This window comes from Scyliorhinus torazame, chromosome 8, assembly GCF_047496885.1.
Source record: "Scyliorhinus torazame isolate Kashiwa2021f chromosome 8, sScyTor2.1, whole genome shotgun sequence".
In the NCBI taxonomy this organism is placed as follows: domain Eukaryota; kingdom Metazoa; phylum Chordata; class Chondrichthyes; order Carcharhiniformes; family Scyliorhinidae; genus Scyliorhinus; species Scyliorhinus torazame.
Window position 1 is genome coordinate 70128928 of NC_092714.1, and position 12772 is coordinate 70141699.

The following is a 12772-nucleotide window of genomic DNA, read 5'->3' on the forward strand; positions in this document are numbered from 1 at the left end:
TCTATCTGCGCGTAGTGCTGTTCCGTGGGGGTCATCGCACGTGACACATATGCAACTGGGGCCCATGATGAATCCTCATCACGTTGAAGGGGCACTGCCCCAATGCCGGATTGACTGGCATTGGTCGAAATTTTTGTCTTCTTTGCTGGATCAAAGAAAGCTAAGACCGGGGCCGTGGTCAGTTTTGCCTTGAGTTCTCTCCATTCGCGCTCATGGGCAGGGAGCCATTGGAAGTCTGTCGTCTTCCTGACCAGGTTCCTGAGAGCCGTGGTATGAAAGGCGAGGTTAGGGATGAATTTCCCTAAAAAATTGACCATGCCCAGAAATCGGAGGACCGCCTTCTTGTCCTCTAGTGTTTTCATAGCTGTGATGGCAGCCACCTTGTCCGCATCCGGCGACACACCCAACTGAGAGATGTGGTCCCCGAGGAACTTAAGTTTTGTCTGACCAAAAGAGCATTTGACCCTGTTGAGGCGGAGGCCATGCTCATGAATACGTCTGAATACGCGCTGGAGGCGACTAACATGCTCCTGCGGGGTGGTGGACCAAATGATTATGTCATCGACATAGACGTGAACACCTTCAATACCTTCCATCATTTGTTCCATAATCCTGTGGAACACTTCTGATGCTGAGATGATCCCAAACGGCATCCTGTTGTAACACTATCTTCCAAAGCGGGTGTTAAATGTGCAGAGCTTCCTGCTGGATTTATCGAGGTGGATTTGCCAGAATTCTTTTGAGGCGTCGAGTTTGGTAAAGAGCTTGGCGCGAGCCATCTCACATGTGAGCTCTTCACGCTTGGGAATTGGATAGTGCTCTCTCATGATATTGCGATTTAGATCCTTGGATTCAATGCAAATTCTCAACTCGCCGGAAGGCTTTTTTACACATACCATGGAACTGACCCAGTCGGTCGGTTCCGTGACTTTGGTAATCACTCCTTGGTTCTGGAGGTCCTGCAGCTGCTGCTTGAGGCGGTCCTTAAGGGGTGCTGGGACCCTGCGAGGTGCGTGCACCACAGGCATGGCATTGGGTTTTAATAAAATCTTGTAGGTGTACGGGAGCATGCCCATGCCCTCGAAGACGTCGCGGTACTGGTTGATAATGGCATCGAGCTGCGCCCTGAAGTCGGTGTCCTGAAAGGCAGACGTGTCAGCAGGAGAGAGAGAGTGAACTCTCTGAACTAGGTTCAACAGCGTGCATGCCTGCGCGCCAAGCAGGGAGGCTTTCGAGGAGCCCACGATTTCCAAGGGAAGGATGGCTTTGCGTGACCTGTGCGTCACTTCAAGTTGACATGAGCCTCTGGCAGCAATGGCATTGCCATTATAATCTAATAGCTGGCAGGCTGATAGCAGGATGGCTGGTTTGACCTGAAGGCTTTGGAGGTCAGACCGCGCAATGAGATTGGCGGAGGCACCAGTGTCCAGGCGGAATCGTATTTGGGACCGGTTGACCGTAAGGGTGGCACACCACTCATCGTCTGGATCGATGCTGTATACCGATAGAGGCTAGCTTCTTTGCTTCGGGGACACCCTGTTTTTTGTAATGATAACGACTCGAAAAGGCGCCTTCGGGTCCTCGGTGTCAATATCGGGTAGCAGGTCCGAATCGGGCTCGGTGACCGTGGGTTGAATGGCCCGGACATTCCTGCGAGGCTGGCTGGAGCGACGAGAGTTGGCAGGCTGAGCTGATCTGCATAAAGCAGCATAGTGGCCAAGTTTGCCACATCGCAGGCATCGTCGGGATTTGGCAGGACATTGCCGCTTTAAGTGGGCGGAGCCACAGTTGCCGCACGTTGTAGCGTCAGTACGTTCGCTGTGCCACCGCGCATGCGTGGTGCGGTCGTACGTGGTGCGCGCCTGCACAGTACGTTCGTCGACATCGCCGTCCCCTCGTTTGGTGTGCACAAGCGCGGGGGTCCGCGAAAAGCGCGTGAATTGGCTGCCCTCATCCAGGCTGAGGCCCTGGAGTTGCTCAATTGCTTGGACCTGTTCTGCCTCGTGGGGACCTTGTCGCGCCGTTTCAGCCGCTTGGATGTGAGAATACCGACAAGTGGCGTGTTTGTGTAGTACGCACGTCTCGATGGCAATCTCTAGAGTGAGCTGCTTTACCTTGAGGAGCTGCTGGCGTAGGGGGTGCAACTGAACACCGAAAACTATCTGGTCGCGTATCATGGAGTCGGAGGTGGGCCCATAATTACAGGACTGTGCAAGGGTGCAGAGGTGGGTGAGAAAGTACTGGAAAGGTTCATCCTTACCCTGCAAACGCTGTTGGAATACATAGCGCTCAAAACTTTCATTCACCTCAATGTCGCAGTGACTGTCAAACTTAAGGAGGGCCGTCTTGAAGTTTGATTTATCTTCACCATCAGCAAAGGTGAGAGAATTGAAAATGTGGATCGCATGTTCCCCGGCCGTGGATAGGAAGAGAGCGATCTTCCTGGTGTCTGAGGCAGCTTCCCAGTCTGTGGTTTGAAGGTAGAGCTGGAAGCGTTGTTTGAATATCTTCCAGTTGGCCCCTGGGTTGCCGGTGATGCGGAGTGGTGGCGGGGGGCAGACGCTGTCCATTTTGCAGGATGGATGTATGCTGTGGAAGGCAGATCACTTGCAGGTATGTCTAAGAAGTTCTAACATCCCTCAACTACTGGTACCATAATGTGTTGGGTGATCTGGATCCGTGGAACACATACAGGCCACCAACACTTAAAATAGTACAACACTATTTTACTCAGTTAGAAACTGTTGAACATACTTTCACTGTGGGTTAACACGATGTTAGATTAAACTAAAGACCAAGCCTGTCCTAACCAGTCTATGCACTCAGCACATGGTGAAGATCTGTGCTGTAAGCTGTAAGCTGTAAGCTCTGTCCTTCTGAGAGGCTGCATCCCGAATCAGCGGGAAAACTGATGCCCCCTGTCTTTATAGTAAGTGTGCTTTAACTGGTGATTGGCTGCGGTGTGTGTGTTGATTGGTCTTGCTGTGTGTCCATCAGTGTGTGTGTATCTGCACCATGATATACTGGTATATATTATGACACCCTCCACCCTGGGAAAGAGTGCCAGCCCATCACTCTATCCATGCCCTTCATAATCCTGTAGATCCTAACCTTGGGACACTAAGAGGCAATTTAGCATGGCCAATCCACCTAACCTGCACATCTTTGAACTGTGAGTAGAGTTCAAACTATGTGCAAACTCCACATAGACAGTCACCCAAGGTCAGAATTGCGCCAGGGTCCCTGGCGCTGTGAGGCAACAATGCTGACCACTGTGTCCCTGAGCCCCTACTTAAAATGAAAAAAACCCTGAAACTATGGGCGGGATTCTGTGATCCTGAGGCTAAGTGTTGACGCCGTCGGAAACGCCGTCGCGTCTCTCGATGTCGTCAACACGGCCTCAGGATCAGCAATTCTTACCTACAGGGGGCCAGCACGGCACTGGAGCAGTTCATGTCGCTCCAGCTGCTGATTCCGGCGTGAACTGGGCGCCGCGGAATCCACGCATGCGCAGTGGCGCCGGCGCCAACGCCCATATGCACAGTGCCTTCCTTCAACGCACCGGCCCCGACGCAACATGGCACATGACAACAGGGGCCGGCGCGGAATAAACGAGGCCCCCAGCCAGAGATGCCGGCCCGCCGATTGGTGGGCCCCGATCGCGGGCCAGGGCACATCGGAGGCCCCCCCCCCCCCCGGGGTTGGACCGCCCTCCCCCGCACAGGCCACCCCCTGACCCTCCACGCCGAGTACCGCCGGCTGAGAGAAGGTGTGGATGGCGCCGGCGGGACTCGGCGTTTTTATGACGGTCGCTTGGCCCATCCCGGGCCAAGAATCGGTGGGCCGGCCACGTAGAGCGGCCCCCCGACCGGCGCCGCGCTAACCACGCCGGCGCCAATGGCGGCAATTCTCCGCTCTGCGGAGAATCTCATGCCGCCGTCGGGGCGGATAGTACTGTCGCTTCAGTGTGCCAGGGACCCAGGTTCGATTCCCCGCTGGTTCACCGTCTGTGTGGAGTCTGCACGTTCTCCTCGTGTGTGCGTGGGTTTCCTCCGGGTGCTCCGGTTTCCTCCCACAGTCCAAAGACGTGCAGGTTAGGTGGATTGGCCATGATAAATTGCCCTTACTGACCAAAAAGGTTAGGAGGGGTTATTGGGTTACGGGGATAAGGTGGAAGTGAGGGCTTAAGTGGGTCGGTGCAGACTCAATGGGCCGAATGACCTCCTTCTGCACTGTATGTTCTATGTTATATGAATTGTCGGGTCCGTGGCCGCGCATGCACACGGTGGCGGTCTGCAGTGGCGGCGCCGTGCAACATGGGGGCCCCCATTCACGGACCCGGCCTGCGAAATAGTGCCCGCCCTTTGGCCGGCTTGGGCACCCCAGACCACCCCCCACAGTGCGCCCAACCCTGGTAAAGTTCCCCCTGCCCGCTGATTGGTCCTCCCCCCGACTGTGGCAACACTGGACTGAGTTCGCAGCCGCCACGCCGCGTTCCCAGCGGATGAGACCATGAGAGACCCACGCAGTCGGGAATTCGGCCAGTCGGGGGTGGAGCTTTGGGGGCTGTCCTCAGGCAATGTCCCGAGGTCATCGATACGCCGCTTTGGAGGGGGCGGAGCATCGCGAAAGCGGCGCCGCTCCCGATTTGGTCGGTAACTTCGATTCTCCGGCCGATCGCCGAATGTGATTTCGGCATCGGCGACCGCAGAATCCCACCCATGGTGTTGGAGGTAATATTCTGGCATGGATAGAGGATTGGCTAACTAACAGGAAGCAGTGATTAGTGATAAGGGGGTCTCAGGTTGGATGGAAGTAATCACTGGAATGCCTCAGGGACTGCAGTTCTTCACAGTATATATTAATGATTTTGTGAAAGACACGGAGGGTGCGATTCTCCCAAAAGGGAACAGAGTTCCCTAGTGAGGGCGTTTAGCCGTGTGTTTCCTGGCACTCGCAGTGCAAGAATCTCATGGCTATTCAATGCGACGCGCGTTGCATAAGGGTAATGTGCTGCTGAGACTGCACATAGATCTATTTTGTATAGTAGGGAGCTCCGGTCGCCGGAACTCCCCATTTGTAAATGGCATCCGACCTCTGAGGACCCCAAAGCGATCCCCGAACCCTCCCTCCCCCCCCCCACCCAGCCCAACGTACTATGGGAGGGTACCCAGCCCCCCATGCACTCCTCCAATACCCATGTCGGGCATCGCATCGGGGGGTCAAGAGATCAGGACGCCATTTAAAAATGGCATCCCAATCTCTTCCTGCACTGAGGAGTTCCGGTAAGTGGAGCACCTCAGTGCAGCAAACAGGACTAAGTGCGGCCTCACTGGCTTCTTCCCCACTGAGGCCCCTGATTTACCCAATCGCACCCCTAGGATTTCTAGGGGGTGAGGCAGGATAACGGTTTGGAGGATGTTTCCACTCATGGGAGTATTTAGGGCCAGAGGGCATAGTCGCAGAGTAAGGGGTGCTGATTTAAGATGGTTTTGAGGAAGAATTTATTTTCTTAAAGACTGGTGAATCTTCAGAATTCTTTATCATTTTCAAGGCTGAGATCGGTAGGTTTTTAATCATCGGGGAATGAAGGGTTATGGAAAGAATGCAGGAAAGTGGACTTAGTGAGAGTTAGACAGCCATGATCTTATTAAGTGAAATGAAATGAAAATCGCTTATTGTCACAAGTAGGCTTCAAATGAAGTTACTGTGAAAAACCCCTACTGTGAAAAGTGGTGGATCAGGCTCGAATGCCAGAATGGCCTACTCCTGTTCCGATGCCTTATGGTCTTAGCTGAATAGCCCTTTTCAAAAGCCAGCACAGGCACAATAGGCCATATGGCTTTCTTCATACCCATGATTCTATCAGCTCATTTTCTCTTGATTCTAGCAACATCCATCTCCTTTTTGCAGTCAAAATGTAATTCTGGTTCCCTTGTTTCTGAGGTATAAAATGGGTGTTGAACCTGCCAATCTGGATGGAACATTCTGTGCTCAAAATGTGATATCCATCGTATTTGGTTAATGTGCTCCATACTGACCAGCTCAAATAATGGCCAGCTAAAATGAACACTGGGTATTTAATTATGCAATCGGCAGGGTGGCATGTGGCACAGTGGTTAGCACAGGGACTACGGCGCTGAGGACCCGGGTTCGATCCCGGTCCTGGGTCACTGTCCGTGTGGAGTTTGCATATTCTCCCCATGTCTGCGTGGGTTTCACCCCCACAACCCAAAGATGTGCAGGTTAGGAGGACTGCCCACGCTACATTGCCCCTTAATTGGAAAAAAAATTAATTGGGTACCCTAAATTAATTTTAATTTTTTTTTTTAAATTATGCAATCGGCACCCTGTATTAAAATTAGGATTCTTTCTGGAAATTACCTGGACGCATCAGATTTAATCATTCTTAAACTTACCCAATAAAACATGCCTGAAACATTCAGGAAGCAGGCTGAAGCAATGGTATTTAAAGAGATCATAACCTCTACTAAGGTAATTCTCTGGAGAGTTGTCATAAACTGGTGGGGATTTTTGGAACCATTTTTGGCCAGTTTAACAGTTTTTGATAGAGCTGACTTTGACTGCAGCTTTTCTACTACATTGACTGCGGTGGTGTTCAAATTAAAGGGGATATTGCTGTGATTGCCATTGGTGTTGTCAAACCTATGGTGCATGTTCATATGGTCATCAGGCAGTTTGGAGTGCTGAAAGTAACATTATGTAGAGTAGGAAGTTGCAGAAGAACTGATTGGGGAGGCAGAGGAAGATGATGCGGACCAAGATCCAACTGTCAGCTGTAAATCAACAAGTTATTTAAGATTTTGATAATTCTAGTAATTTTTAGGGTATGTAACATCTCTGGATTTTATTCGTTAACCATTTTTTAAATAGTTCAGTTAGAGATTTCTGCTAGTTTGAATTGTTTACAGGAAATCCATTGTTTGTAGAAACTGCATTTAATAGTTTTATGACTAAAATCCTGAGCTCTTGAGTTGGAGCAGCTTTATGCTGTCTTCATTGCCCAAAATACAATTAGATGGTTTTTTTTAAATCAGTTTGGAAAAAATGGCTAAAAGTAGCTTGAACTTCAGATGACTGTATCTTTAAACAAACAATGCATTGCTTTAATTGATCTGCATCAGAAGGAATCTTTTATTTTCTGATATTATAGTATGAAGTGTTATTGTCAAGAGGGTGGGTCTTTGAAACTGCTCTGCAACTAAAGAAAATGTATGATTTGTTTGCAATGGAATGTAAACTCTGAGGGGCCCAAGGAAGTAAGAGTAAGAGCTGTGTCCCAGTTTACAACCCATGAAGCAGGAGCTGCAGAGGTGGGGTGACACAAGATGACGTGCAGCCTGAACCAATGGAAGAGGTGAATTTGAATATTTCCAAATAAGGGAGGAGGAATAATGAAACTGAGGGATAAAAGTTGGAAAATCATAATCCTTGTTGACAGACTGTTACACTGGTGTGGTAGTATGCCCCTTTAAGGGAGTGTGGTGAACCACATATCACTACTATATATATATTTACCGTTATTCGTCCTACTGTTATCCACCACAGTATACATGTTCACTGTTGTTCTTATTCACTGTTACTTACTGTTGTTGTGTTGATGCTTTTGTTGGCTCCGCCTGTGGCTCCGCCCTTCGGGGGAGGTATATAATTGGCAGACCTGTGACCAGCTCTCAGTGCGGGAGCAGCAGCGGGCTGGCATACTTCTTAGCTTATTAAAACCACTGTTCTCTTCTACAACTCGACTCATGTGAATTGATGGTCCATCAGGGAGCGAGCGTTTGGAGGCTCAAGTGACCCAATCGGTCAATGGGGCCAGAGCATTCAAACCCTGGGAATGGAGTGCGGGTTCCCAGTTAGTTAGGAGTTTGGATCGTTGGAACATGGTAGCTTGTATCTCATTCTCGGTATATAGTTTCTTACTTTAATAAACCATCCATTTGTTAATTTACCTAGTGGTCGTTCTTCTGTTAGAATAATACACATGGCTTCTGGGAATGACTCTTCTGGACACATTTCAACATCACTTCAAAGACAGAGAAGAGAAAGACATTGCCTGTGCTGGCATCACTCACAAACCCCTAGGGTCGTGAGAGATGAGAAACCTCTATGTTGTTTTCACTGCCTCTTGTAAAGTAAATGTAAACTCTTGCCTAATAAATTCTACTTGATTCATAAGTACTGGTTATTCATACCTTGTGCTTCAGGCAGAACTGTGGAAACCCTTGAGTTAGAAATTAAGAATTTGGACCTGAGAGTTTCTAATAGAAGGGTATTATACCTCAACCCTAAGCCATGCATGTTTTAAAAAAATGTTTAGTATCCAATTCTTTTTCTTTCAATTAAGGGCAATTTAGAGTGGCCAGTCAACCTACCCTGCACATTTTTGGGTTGTGGGGATGAGACCCATGCAGACACGGGGAGAATGTGCAAATTCCACATGGACAATGACCAGGGACCAGGATCGAACCCGGATTCTTGGCACCATGAGGCAGCAGTGCTAACCATGCCGCCCCTAAGCCATGCATCACCATGCCGCCCCTAAGCCATGCATCACCATGCCGCCCCTAAGCCATGCATATTGATCACTCCATACCCTCTGAGTACCAAAAGAACCACCTGACATCTGATCCATTCCTTGTACCATTATGCCCTCAAATAATAATAATAATATTATCACAAGTAGGCTTACATTAACACTGCAATGAAGTTACTGTGAAAAATACTACTACACCACAGGTGTTTGTCTTACATAATTAATGTGATGACATTTTACCCAGAGGCAGTACCAAAAGGAAAATTTGTAATTTAGCATTATGAAGGAGGTTAACATACTGATACCATGAGGTGGCACGGTGGCATAATGGTTAGCACTGCAGCCTACAGTGCTGAGAACCCTGGTTCGATCCCGACCCCGGGTTACTGTCTCTATGGAGTGTGTACATTCTCCCCGTGTCTGCGTGGGTTTCACCCCCACAACCTAAAGATGTGCAGATTAGGTGGATTGGCCATGCTAAACTGCCCCTTAATTGGAAAAAAATTATTGGGTACTCTAAATTTATTAAAAAACATACTGATGCCATGTGACCAGACACTGAGGAAGGCTGCAGATACAAAGCAGAGCTACAAGCGGAGGAGCTTGAGGCTGAAGGCACAACTGGAGACTTGAAGAGACAGTAGATAGACAGAAAGAGCAACATAGAGCATTCTTGTGAGGCGAATAAGCAAGTCACTCTCAGGAAGAGGTCAAGTTTTTTTGTTTGTCAGAAAAGGAGATAGGAGCTCTTGGAGGAACTGTTGGTTCAAAAAGCCAAAAACCTGGAAATCAGTCTGAATATCTCGGAGGTACGAAAAGACTGGGTGTTAACACAAAAGTAGCCAGACTGTGAACCAAGTGGTATTGGTTTGTTGGCTGTAAAGGAACGCTGGAAAATTACATTTTCAGGACGATTGTGACCCGAGAGGGAGAGATATGCCTCGTTGATCATAATACTACCTGGAAACTCGAAGGTGAAAATTGTTGTTGTATAAGACTCCTGACCTACCCCACATGAATAAATAACAGCATATTATGAACTATGTAGCTCTGTACTGTCACTTTTGTGTGTGGAGTGATGAATATTCTTGTGAAAGGTGCACCTTTGTTGTGTCAACCATTTAAAGTGAAATTTATCTTTGTGTTTGAAATATCACAATATGGATATGGTAAAGTATGGGGGCAGGAAGCTATAATAGTATAATGTAGAGAAATGCAAGTTTCTTCACTCACCTAGAATAATAAAAATGGTTGAAAACTATTAAATGTTGGTGTTTAGAGGGATTTTGGTGCCTTTGTACAGAAAACATAATGGGCGGGAGAATCGCCGTGGGTCGGCGTGAATCCTGCCCTCCCCCCCGGCCTCCAAATTCTCCCACCCCCCAAAAACCGGCATGGCGTGAGTTGCGCCGCCCACCTCGGAGAATGGCGGGGTCCGCTCAATGGGCCCCGGGGCCGCCTGAATTCTCGGGCCCGCGATGGGCTGAAGTTCCGCCCGCCTGTAGCCGGACCCGCCGGTGTAAATTGGAGTTGGTCCCTTTCCGGCAGGAGCTGGCGGCGCGGGCGGCCTCCGGGGTTATTGGGGGGTTGCGGGGAAATCTGGCCCCGGGATGTGCCCCCACGGTGGCCTGGCCCGTGGTCGGGGCCCACTGATCCGCGGGCGGGCCTGTGCCGTGGGGGCACTCTATTCCTTCCGCACCGGAGGCCGTGGTCATCCGTCATTCCCGGTGTGGAAGTGACTCCATGTGCGCATGCGCGGGGATGACGTCAGCTGATGCTCCCGCTCATGCGCGGACCCGCGCCAGCCGGCAGAGTCCCTTCGGCCCTGGCTGGTGTGGCGCCAAAGGCCTTCCATGCCGGCCGGTGGGCACAAACTGCTCCGGCGCTGGCCTAGCCCCTGAAGGTGTGGAAGATTCCACATGGGGCGGCCCGATGCCGGAGTGGTTCCAGCCACTCCACTGTGCCATTTCTGCCCGCCCCGCCGATTCCCAGAGAATCCCGCCCATTACATACAGGTACTGCAAACCAGAGACAAATATGCTGGTCTTTATCGCAGGAAATGTGAGTACAGAGTAAGAAGGAATTTCTGCATTTTGTGTGACCATGCCTAGAGTGCTGTGTTCAGTTCTCGTCTCTGAACGATTTAAACCAATGCATTCACTATTGTTGCTGTCAGCTCTTTGAGAAACATAGGATGTAGATCATTAAATTGAGGGAATTTGCCAGCTTTTAGTCTCATTACCTTCTCCGTACTTTTTCTTTAGCAACATTAATTACCTGAAGTTCTTCACTCTTATTAGATCTCTGGTTCCCCATTTTCTCTGGTATGTTTTGTTTCTTTACAAAGACAGACACACAAATTTGTTCAGCGTCTCTTCCAATTCCTTATTCCCCCAGTACAATTTCTCCTGTCTCCTCCTCTAAAACCTACATCTACAATGAGGCAGGGTTAATTAATAATGGGTGGGATTATCTGCAGCCTTGGTGGTGTACTTCACGGAGGCAGAGGTGGCTGCCATTTGTTGGTGGCAGGATTTTCTGATCCTGCCACTGTTAATGGGGTTCCCTGTTGTGTTCACACATCAGTAGGAGAAGATTCCACTGCGGGAATGGCCAGAAAATTCTGGCTAATGTCATAGTAAAATATTCATTGGGAAATAGTGATCATAATACAATTGAATTCCACATCCAAGTTTGAAAACAACATACTCAAATCACAAACAAAGATCTTAATGTTAAACAAAGCCCATTACATAGGAATGAGGGGTCAGCTGCTATGGTTGATTTGAGGAAAATAGACTAAAATTATGGTGGGAACGAAACAGTGGGAAACATTTAGAGAAAAAACACAAATTTTCAACTAAAATATATTCCGTTGCAAAACAAAAACCCAACAATAAAGATCCATCCATGGTTTACTCAGGAAGCTAAGGATGATATTAGATTAAAAGAAAAGGCTTAAAATGTTGCAAAGAATAGTGGTATGCCTGAAGATTGGGAGTGTTTATTAAAAAAAAACAAAGAACCATCAAGAAGTTATTAAAAAGGGAAAACTAGAATATTAGAGTAAACTAGCCAGGAAGAAAAAAAAATGGTTGATTGTGAGAGTCTTCACAAGTATACAAAAAGGAAGAGAGTAGCTAAATTGAATGTTGGTCCCTTAGAAGTAGAGGTAGGACAAATTGTCATGGAGAATGAGGAAACGGCTGGAATATTGAACAAATAACTTGTGCTGACTTGAAAGTAGAGGACACAAGTTACATACCAGAAATAGAAGGTAACTTAGATGTTAATAAGAGGGAGAAAATTAGGATAATTAATATCAGTAGAGAAAAGGTTCAAGAGTTGGGGTGATGTATTAGCATATATTGATGGTCAGTTAATAGACAAGAAGCAGAGGGGTAAATGCAGCACTTTCATATTGGCAGGTTGTGATTAATGGAATATACAAGGGCCCTCCTGTTTGTTCCTGTCTATTCCCTTATTTTTCATTTTTGCTATTGAGCCATTTTGATCCATGGAAGATTAATGAACCTGTGCCTGTAATTTGAGCAGAGGTCTGGGCTGGAGATTGACCTGTGACTTTAAGGTGAAGCAGCCTTTAATTCAAGCAAGCACATTTCAGAAGATTGTGCTGTTTGTGGCAAGTGATGGCAGATTGGCTGACATCTGAGTGCTTACTCAATTTGATTGACTTGGCTAGTAGCCAATGAATGAGCCAGAAAGGCTGTATTCTGCCCAACAACAGATGGTGATTGGATATTTGTCCTCCGAGGTGCTTTTCAGTCGCAAGGCTGGTTTTCTCATTTCACTTTTAATTCTGCAAGCTTGATGGAGTAATACTAACTCTCTCTCTCTCTCTCTTCCTCTCTCCCTTTCCCTCCCTCACTCTCTCCCTCTTCCTCTCTCCCTCTCCCTTTCCCTCTCTCTCACTCTCCCTCTCCCTCTTCCTCTCTCCCTCTCCCCTCCTCTCTCTCTCTCTCTCTCCTTCTCTCCCTCTCTCTCCCTCTTCCTCTCTCTCCTCTCTTTCCCTCTCCCTCTCTCTCTCTCTCTCTCCAGCTTCTGGTGACTATATGTGAGGAGTTTGAACTTCCTCACCGTGTCTGCATGGGTTTCCTCCGGGCACTCCGCTTTCCTCCCACAGTCCAAAGATGCGCAGGTTAGGTGGATTGGCCATGATAAATTGCCCCTTAGTGTCCAAAAGGTTAGGTGGGG